Source organism: Leguminivora glycinivorella, chromosome 12 (genome assembly GCF_023078275.1).
Source record: "Leguminivora glycinivorella isolate SPB_JAAS2020 chromosome 12, LegGlyc_1.1, whole genome shotgun sequence".
Taxonomy (NCBI): Eukaryota; Metazoa; Arthropoda; class Insecta; order Lepidoptera; family Tortricidae; genus Leguminivora; species Leguminivora glycinivorella.
Window position 1 is genome coordinate 15,468,377 of NC_062982.1, and position 11,045 is coordinate 15,479,421.

The following is an 11,045-nucleotide window of genomic DNA, read 5'->3' on the forward strand; positions in this document are numbered from 1 at the left end:
TGAACTTTTCTTTGCCTATTTTTTTCGTTCAATGGAATAAAAATAGCAATCTAAAATACTAAATGCTACTTTTGTAATTAATGAGAAAACAAGGAATACTTAGGTATTTTTTGGAAGAAAACTGCTCGTAATCACCTAAAAAGTGTTTCTCGAGAGCGTCTCGCTAGCTTCATGTCTCGAAGACAGTTTCTCTCGTTTTGAAGTTGATGCGCGGGATATTTTGTCGCCCAAAGTACACTCATGCTGCGACTGGCGAGAGTATCCCGCGTGGAACTCTCAAGCGACAGCGATTTTTCGCTTTGACATTTGTCCGCGAGAGAGAGGTTTATCGCCCAAATCATGTGCTATCGGTTCGCGTGAGAGCTCTGTGTCGCGGTGTTTTGTCGCTTGTCGACTCTCGCGGCAATCATGTGCTAACCGTGCAGAGATGAGATAATAATACAAACTGCTAATTGTGGCTATAGAAGTCTTTCCCATCGCCTTCCAAAGGTCCGGAACACCATTGTTCCGTGATGGGAATAGAAGTCATTTACAGTGGCTATATTTTAGCAAGTAAAAAACCTGTGATAAGATAAAATTTATAATTGTATAATATTTAAATCTAATTTCAAATTTATATAAATACCTAAGTAAATTTAAATATCATTCTAGTCAAGAAATCATCTCAAATAACTAGAGATGGGCCGAATACGGACTATGCCGAATACGAATATTCGGCTGAACATTCGGTTCAGCTCTTACCGAACCGAACATTCGGCGATGAATATTCGGTTACGCCATATTTTAAACTATTAAATGATATTGATAAATGGTTACATATGTTACTACAACTATGTTTTTATGATTTAGTGGATAACTAAAACAGTTAAAACAACGCTGAACTCTTCTCAGCTCTTAAACTACGGTTTTTTTTTAACTTTTTTACAAAACAATTGTTTATATTTTTAGTTCCTTAAAAAGCATACTAAAATAGGAGCTTAATATTATTCAATGGAATACGTAAGATCTTCATTAGTTATTTACTTTGTTTATTCGGTAAATATTCGGCAATGCAACCGAATTATTCGGCCGAATACGAACATTGAAAAACTTGCCGAATATGCCGAATACCGAATATTTACCGAATATTCGGCCCATCTCTACAAATAACCATTCTGCTAAATATTATTGTAAGTAGAAATACCTACTCACAATAATATTTAAGAATATTTCATATTTATTATTTCCCCTGTCATTATTAGCGGGAATGGCGGCGACGAGCTATTTTTCATACTATAAAACTTTTCACGCAGGTCATTAGCGGCATAAACGAGTGTGACAAGGTCCTAGGCCATCAACGCGTCGTCGCCTGCGCAGCTTGTCCGCTGGCCACACTTCCTTCGTAAAAATATCGTTTTATGATTCTTAATCTAGAACCACCACTTATGAGACGCTGACAGGAAGAATTTTCGTTCTGTTGCTTCAGAAGTGTTATGTTTTTGTTTATTTTTTATAATTGTGAGAAATGTTCAAGTTGGTTGTCAAGTTGTCAACAAGGTTAGAGATATAACGCTTTCTCTAGGAATGTGCTCGAGTGGCTTGGAAATGTGCGAAGTGCGAACAGCTCCGGCCACTTGGAGTTGGCTATAAGTATGACGGGCAGGCGCTCGAGTCGAGTGTTCACGGGTACTGTCGGTAATCGGCAGTGACTGGATGATGTTGGACGGGATTATTATATTTCGAAGCGGCTCAAACGTATATACTGATCTAATCTACTTCCACTTATTTCGAATTTCGGATTTAAAATCAGGGGGCCGATTTTTGAGTCTCACGGCGTTCGAATTCAGAAAATTGTCACTGAAAATAATAGGCAATTCACCGTTTTCAGAAGAGTGAGACTCAAAAATCGGCCCCCGTTTCTTTTGTTTTCGTAGAATGTAAACAAATTGATAGGTTAATAAGTTAAAAAGTGATAGGTAGCTTCATAAATTGCATGGTTCGATTTCTTGTTACTGTTGTGTTGTGTAACAGACGATTTGACTATTGACTAGTGTTATCAGTCTGAAAAAGGAAACAAAAGTGAATATAACTATTTACATATATTATATTATATCACCTTATTTGTAAACAGTGAACCCGTCCCGTCCTATGTCGGTTCCGTAATTACTCTTAAGTTAGAGGTAAATATAAAAAAAGAAGTTCAGGCGAGCGTTTTTTAGAAGAGGCAAATAGGTGCGAGATGCGTGGGCCTGTGGGAACCACAAACACCACTCAAGCCAAACACTTTTATGGGAAGGGAATACTAGTTCGCTTCTACAGTACGACCTCTTAAGTGTATGACAATATATAAGAGTCACAGAAGTAGTTTAAAAATTAAATAAAGGCGTCGATCGATTGCTTTTGTAATCGGATTAACGAGGTGCAAAAGATCGATGTAAACATTGTGAACATTGTATGGCAGGTTATTAAGACCATCATATCATCAAAGCCATCATTTCTTTGTATAGGTAACTATAACCCACCTATTTATGTTCTTATCTATGTAAGCCAGACGTTTCACAATATAACCGAAATTAATTCAATCAAGATTCCTTCTTCCTTTACCCAAATATAATTGATATAAGTAATTAAAAGCTTACAGTAAAATTGACCTGTATGTTTGTTAACAACAAATTGTGTTTGTCTATGTATTATAATTATTTCCCCAAAAATGTGAATTATTAGGTAAAGCTACTTCCTGTGTCACTGCGTCATACTTTACCTAACTTGTAATTGCTTGCATATCTAGTTCCGTTTATTGGTGTAACGGTGCTGAGGTAAATACCTAGTATCGCCCGCATAGACTGGCAATAAGGAAGCATATTGTAGGTGGCCTGCGCGAGCAGGTCATACGTAGCCTCGGATTACCGCGGCCGCCGCGCGGTGTCAACTCACTGGCGCCGGAGTGGCGGAATTCTTACAACATGATACTCGTCATACGAGAAATTTGTTGACATGGAAAGATCGTGTTTGTTATTCGACCGCTGTATAATTTACTGATTAGCATTAGATATGATACCGTGTCTAATAAATGGAGCGTTCTAATTTAGCGCCCGTATTTATTAAACGTGATGTCGGACTCATCATCCCTAATGCATGCATATGTCGTTGCTTCAGTGTTTCCGCCCTTAGTACTATGAATATTAATCCATTATATTTAGGAACTCCTCCCCTCCCTTTGATAAACTCTGTGGAGAGCTTGGCAAGGGGTGTGGGAGCATCTCGGAGTTCATGTGTGAATGGTTACGTTGCTTGCACAACGTGTAACGCCATATGGAGTATTAGATTGGGACACTAGGGACATGATGCGGGATTGGTTCCAAGCGACACAACTGGCTACATTTGCGTGCAAACGTTGTTTTAGCCATTTAGGAACAACTGTTTTTACTTTGAGCTTATGGCAGCTGAACAAATGTCGTGTTTCGCTGACGCTGACCAGTGAGTTCATCTCAAGTTTGAGATTATTTGTTAACTCAACGATGGCCGGCGTGTATACTTCTTATTATAGTGCCTATCTTTATTAGTGTTTTAAGGTCGAATTCATATATCTTTTCCGAGTAAATATATATTAGGGACAAAATAATTACTTGAAGGCTAATCTTCCAGAATTATTCACTCACTGGACCCAGCCACTCACCAGCCAACCTTTCGTTGTCAAGTCACCAAACTGTACATACCTATAGTAGTATTTAATGCTCAGAAACATCTGCATACGTATGTAGGTTTTACGTTAAATAATAACATTGATAACATAAATAAAACATATTAAATACGAATGTAATTTAAAAGCAGTCTTATTGGCAATTAAAAAAGAAATAGGTACTAACATAAAAGTAATCTCGCAAGAAAATCCCATAAAAACATCGTTTCATCACCGTACAGTCTTTTCCCATTACGGCGACCATCCATTCATATCGGGTGACTTAATCAAAACGTGCACTTGTCGAGCCGAGGGGCGTATATATTCATTTCGTCCGCAATATTTGTACATTAGAGGTCTCGGCTCGCTTCGCTCCCTCCGACAGGTCACCCTCGCTTGACTCCGGAGACTTTATTCACGATCTGTTATTGCGATTGGCAAAATAACCTTCTAGCATAACCAGACCTTTAAATATTAACCAGTTATGCGATATCAAAGCCCATACATTAACTGGTAGTATGGCGAAGTGGCCGGTAGAAGTCATGAATAATCGTAACATCCAAGATCCTCTACCACGGCTGTAGTGAACGGGATCAAGATTACACCAAGACATCTCAGTAACGCATATAAGAATTTTAGAGCACCGCATTAAGAAGCCACATTCTTCGGCATCTTTAACTTTAACCAGAGTATGCTCGTTACGTCGACATAAAATTAAATTAGTCACGATATTAAACTTAATCGGACATTTCCGTATAATTTAAACGTAATGTTTTGTAATGGACACTTACTTATGAACGTATAAATGTAAACATAGTTATATCTAGTAATAAGGAAAACTTATAAATGCCTGAGTATGTAACCCTGAAAATATTATATTACACGTCCATTTAAAATAACATCTCGTGGAATTCCACCTAAGCTAAATATGTTTCATGAAAAGTTAGTTCTAAAAAAATCCGTTGGGTATATTTAGTGCACATACAAGTTGTAAGACAATTGTATGAAAATCTGTCATTATAATGTGTTGTGAGTTGTCACACTTATCACTTTTCGATTGAGATTTGGCGATAATGTTTATTGCTATCTTCGCAAACAGCCGTCGGTTACAAAACGAAGTTTGTGGTAGGGGACCAAGAGTCCAAAGAAAAGCGGGGGGCGGTAGGAAAGCAATGAAACCTTAAATCCCTGGTACGGACTCGTAATCCGGCGAGAAGTTACAGGGGTGCCAGTTGGCCGAGCCTAATGCGGTTTAGTGTTTCATTTCAAGCCGCCATTGTGTTTTTATACACTGATAGTTGTTGTCTTTGCTTTTAATCCCTTTATGATTGGGGTTAAGCTGATTTTATGTGATAATTTTCTTCTACGTGTTTCTGAAGTTCGAATCCGAACAGGTAACGTAAATATGTACAATTGTAAGAAACAAAACTTATAGACACGTTAGCACTCAGGAACCTACCTATTTGTATTTTGTGAAACCATAGTTACAAGACAGTCAGTATACCTGAATCAATAAATAGATAAGTGATAAGTATTTTATTATGCAGACTGTCGCCGATTATATTTCTGCGTACCTATTTTGGCTTAATTTACAATTTTCAGACACGGAATCCTAACTCGTGCAAATTTCCGTGAATCTGCTCCCCTAAAAAAACGAATGCACTCTTTTGAAGTCGCAATTTACGAACATGAATTGTCCATTTATAGAGCATGATTGGCGAATACTCGTTAGTCGTCGGCGACCTCAGCCGTAGGCGGCGCACGTGCGCTCCTTAATGAGACCCTGCCCTGTCTGAGCCGGCCATCTCCGCGATCAATACCTTGTTTATGCACCACGAAACAGATCGAGAGTATCGAGACATGCTTTGTTTATTAGGATGCTGTTTGAACAGTTTGAACAAAGATTTAAAATAAATACATGTTAATACAAGAAAAGTTCTTCTGAATCAGACTTGGCTCAGATCGTATCTGTTAGACTATTTATTAAAAAAAAATTAGAAAAAAAAGATCTGAATGTTGTGTGCACATTTTACAAAAAAAAACACTTGAAATAAAAATGCAAAAAAATTCGCAGTCGGTAGGATTCGAACCTACGCTCCCAGAGGGAATCTGATTTCTAGTCAGACGCCTTAACCGCTCGGCCACGACTGCTGATGACTGACACGGCGAAAGTATGATTTACGTTATATGGTGTATTAACAACTTGTACACTCATTATTTTTTGAGACAAACAAGAGATTGAATAATTCAGTTGTTTTAATTAATTTCTAAGTACTACGTCATATCCAGAGCTCGGCAGGGGTGAGCCATTTTGACGTCACTTATGTCAAATGTAGACATTAATATAGATACACCTTAGAAAGAAATATTAAAATAAAAGAAAATAAAACTTTATTAATTATAATTAAACTAAAATGTCAATGCCTTATGTACAAAACGAGTAGATACTAAGTTTTCTTATTTATTCTAAATTTTCTTCATTATTGTAATGAACAACTATAAGTTTTTCTATATTTTCAATTTTCAACGCATTTCTTCTTGAGTTTAAGATCCACTTATAGATAGAAAAAGATCTTTCTACATCCACTGAAGTGAGTGTAGTGAAATTATACATTAATTAATTAATTTGTTAATAGCGACGTAATTATCGTAGCGGAAAGGCAGCCTAAATAAAATATTTTTTTAGCTATTAAATTACACCACATATCGAATGACAAGGCATGTCCATATTTGCAAACTCTGAAAACAGCTCACCCCCGCCGAGCTCAGGCAGGCAATTATGGTCGCGCGATAAGTGATAAAATAGCAGGCCGTCCCTATCGCACTATTGGTAAGTGCGAAAGGGACGGCCTGATATTTTATCGTCTATCGCGCGACCATGCTTCCCGTGCTGGTCATATCATACCATACCATTTTAAATTTTATTGACCTAGTAAATATTTTGCTATAAAACAAATTTAATGGAGCATGAAATCCTCGTTTTGTGTACGAGTAAGTAGTGCGGTTTTATGATTATGAACATGACAAGTCTCCACTTGTCATGTTCATAATCATAAAACCGTACCTCCTCCTCCTCCGTATATAAACATGTTTAACTGCTAAATTAATCTTCGGTCGTGATGTGACAATGCGGATATGGTATAGCCGAGCGAGATATCAAGTACTAGGTATATTGTATGTTTATAGGATAATACTTTACTCATAAAACTGGCGTAATAAACTTGGTTAATATAAATGGGAAGCCTAAAATATTGCTGTCTACCGTAATTGCTACACTAATAGGTACATGTGTACACAATATACATATGGGATCTTTTGACTAGATATTCCCTAGCTACTTATACATACATTGCATGCCTAAGTAAATGGGGCTAACCTACATACAGTCATCTAGGTACTATTTTTGTACTGCGCATATTAAAACTAACCAGCACGGGAAGCATGGTTATTTGTAAGTGCTTCCCGTATGATTAAAAATCTAATCTGCGGATTATTTTACTGAATAATAATGATAAGATGAGGCACGGCTGGGTTTATCTACAAGTTTGGTATGATATTGAGTGATTCACTTTAGCATTAGCACTTGATATTTTGAACGAACGATGCTTGTTGCATTAAGTGCAGATGTACCTGTAACGTGGCCTAGATTCTTGTAGGTAAATGCTTATGGTTTTAAATTGTACAGTATTCAATACATATTGATGTCTTGCACTTTATCGTTAAACGAAGATGGCGCATCGGCTCAGTTGAACAGTAAGTAAAACATCTTGGCCTTCAAATGTTTTTCGGTTTCATTTCATTCTGACAGAGAAGGTGAGATGAATTAGATTTGTATGGTACCTATGGGCATGTAATGCGGAGGGATGAAAGCAATGTTATAAAACGAGTGGTAAATATGAAGGTGGATGGATGCAATGGTAGTGGAAAGCCTAAGAAAAGATGGATGGAATGTGTGAATAATGATATGAAGATGATAGGTATTAGTATGGAAATGTCGGCTGATAGAGAGGAATGGAGGAAGATGATCTGCTGCGCCGACCCCAAAAATGGGAAAAGGACAAGGGAATGATGATGACTTCATTTGACACATGCCTATCTTAATTTACTGCCCTAGGCAATAGGCATGCCAGCATATTTCATATATCTATGACATATACATGTAGGCGTGTTTATTATGCTAACAGCAAATTTATAATACAAAGAATTATTGAGAGTATATAGCTATAGGTACTCCTCGCACGCAAGTTATGTATACAAGACAGGTGCAGCATTATATGCAAATGAATGTGACGAAAATGTAAGAATACATAGTGCAATGTCCCTCACACGTCGCACGAAGTCATGAACTAAGCGCTCTATATTCGGAGCATTGTGAGGTAATTTACATTTCATTTGCCGCAAAACGTGGGTTTCACAAAAATGCCTCGCGCATCATCAGTTATGTGTCCACTATAAGACTTAATAATAAGACACCTGCTTCTTATAAACAGTAGAGGTCAAACTGTACTGGGGCTACGTTGCAATTGCATCGTATACGCTGTTTTAAGTAGAAATTATGACCATGAATGTCACGGCGGGTGAGTATGAATATGAATTCTCGTCAGTTAATCCGTTTATCCGTTTTATAGCTCGGTTTTAAACGACGGACGGTGTTAATGTTTCCAGGTATTTAGCTCTATAATGCATATTCATATTTTAAGTTTTATAAAAAGTTAACATATGAACAATTTAAAAGGTCTCATAAAATAAACACTGAAAAAATTTAATGGTAGCTGCTAAAGGTAAAAAAACTAATATTGTTTGTGGATGTCGAAATGTCTTCAAACAATTATTTGGTTGGTTATTAAAGCGACAGACCTGTAGCTGTACCTATTCTAACCCTAAAAACCGTAGGTTTAAAAAAATTGAAAAGTTGTTACATTGTTTATATAAGTACCTACTATATTTTCAGGCAATTATTTTATATTGAATGACTTTCCCAATAGAGTTAATTTTATGGATTCGTGGTATAGGTATACATTATTACAGATGTGAATAGTTTTCCGTCGTATTTTACGGAAACCTTCGTATTTTTAATGCTACTCCAGATTACTGTAAACTCGCTGAAATATAGCATGACTGTACATGAAAATACGTTGTAACTAATGTTGCACTATACCTGTTATTGTATGTAAAATACCCGACCCGCTCCGTACCCGCCCGCCCGCCCGCCCGCCCGCCCGCTCTGTACCCTGTTGTTAGCCGACTCTTAAAATACATAATAATATTCTTATAACATTACATATTTTCCCTATGAGAAGATGAAGAGTTGTAGTACAACAGGTTACCACACTATCGGCATTGTATTGTTAGTAATAAACAATGGTTTTCCGTCACACGATGTCTTATACCTACCAACCTTTAGCACTTCATAGGCACTAGTAATGAGACACTGGTGCGTGGAATTGTCTAACTAAAGGCTATGTGGTTCACAACACTTACCGACGATATCAACTTGTGGGGCAGACTGACCATTATTGTCTGATCTACATATAAGCCGAAATCGTTTATAATTATCGTTACCAATCTACTTTTACTTGCACTTTTAGGTACTGGGTTTGTAGAAATTAGCGTAAGGCATATTAAAACACTGAAGTAGTGTTATATTTGAGACCATTAGGAGATATATTTAATCGCCTAATATGGCGCAAAAAACGACTAAAAAGTTGAAAAGTTCTTTCATAAATTTCATAATTTACCGGTGTGGTGTGGTGTAGATTTTCACCATCTCCTTTCTTCCCTCAGGTGTCGTAGAAGTCGCCACTGAGATATGGGTTCAATAAAATTGAGGTGTGGACCATATACTAACAACTGTCACTTAAATGTCGTATTCTTTCAAAGTTTCAACCTCTCAATTGTTAAAAGTGGCACTGAAAATTATGTGGTTTCTCCCTATTCCTTTGAGGCACACAGGTGCGAGTGCGAGTACCATCATCTGCAAAAGTGCATGGCGAATTTATCAATAAATTAATTCATAATTTCTCCATACAATTTTGCAGCTCACTGTACCTATGTTAAATTGGATGGAGGTCATTTTCGGGTAACCAAGTGCCCGCGCTCGTTAACCAGCAGTAACAAAAGGCCTGATAGTAGGTATGGTGTATTTATAAAAGATAATGCGGTTCTGCACACAATGCCGAGGTGACTGGGGCAGCACTTCCGCTGCGCCTAACTGTATCGGAACGTGCATGACTTCATAAATATACACACAAACTAACACTAAAAACTATAATAAAGTAAGATGTTTTTAGTATATTTTGTACTTTACGATTCTGTAAGATATGTTCTTTACGTACCTACTTAATTGTGTGTTAAATGCTAGAGACAAGGACAAGGCCTTTTTCAGTTTGACTGAATACGAGTTTGATAGGTCCATGTGACCATGTACCTAATGGTGCCAATATCAAAGAAACATTTCATCAACAATATAAAATATCGAAAGAACGATGCGTGTTAAATAACGAGTTTGAACGATAGGTAGGCACTTATTGAAATATTATGTGTTTTCCCATAGTTACTTTCAAACTTCCCGAAGCCAAAGCGTTGCACTGTTTGAGAAAGCTTATTAGGTACTTGACCTCTGAGTAAACTTAGTTGAGTCTTGAGATTGAGTTACGTACGTTTTCAAAACAATAACACGATATTAGCTGGAAGCACTAAAATAAAGCATTAGCATAGCATAGCTCGTGCTCGGGGTAAGCAGGGTAAACACGGGCCTCCAGGGAAATATGCGCGATGCCCTTTACACTCGTTCAATATTAAAGCGGGCGGGTTGCTCGCCGCGGGCACTTTACTCTTTCAAATATTCATTACACTTCCCAAATTACTACCAGTCACTGTGTAGTAGGTAATAAAGTTTATATAAAGTTTTATGATTTTTCATAGGTACCTGATTATAAGTAGAAAATAATTATGATAATGATTAGCAAAAACGAGTTTAAAATTTTACTCCATTTTAGACAAATTAACTTTGTTAGGAATCGGGAATTGCTCGGTATGTTTCCTGTTCGTAGTTTTTTTGTCTACAAAGCGGGAATATGCTCCAAACGTCTACGAGCGTAGCTCTACGAAAACGTCGGCAGTGAATGCTCTAACGTAACATGTTTCAGATTATTGATATTTACGAGTAATAATAAATAATTGTTAAGACAAACTGATGTAATAAAATTTCGACAAAATGTTCAAACAATGTTTACGACGTTTAATGAAGCTGAAAACAGTCTTTAGTTAACGCAATAAATCATATGAACAGAAAAAAGTCTGTATTTTATATCGCTTTAAAAAATAAAACACTCCCAAATCAGAACTCTTTACTTCACAACCCTACATTTAATAGTGATTTAAATAT

General features: G+C 37.0%; 1 non-coding gene across 1 annotated transcript; it reads right to left on the reverse strand.

Moving 5' to 3' along the window:
- Positions 1-5,727: 5,727 nt before the first annotated feature.
- On the reverse strand, positions 5,728-5,809 carry Trnas-aga. The gene has a single exon. It is a non-coding gene; the product is annotated as a tRNA-Ser (tRNA).
- Positions 5,810-11,045: the final 5,236 nt, after the last annotated feature.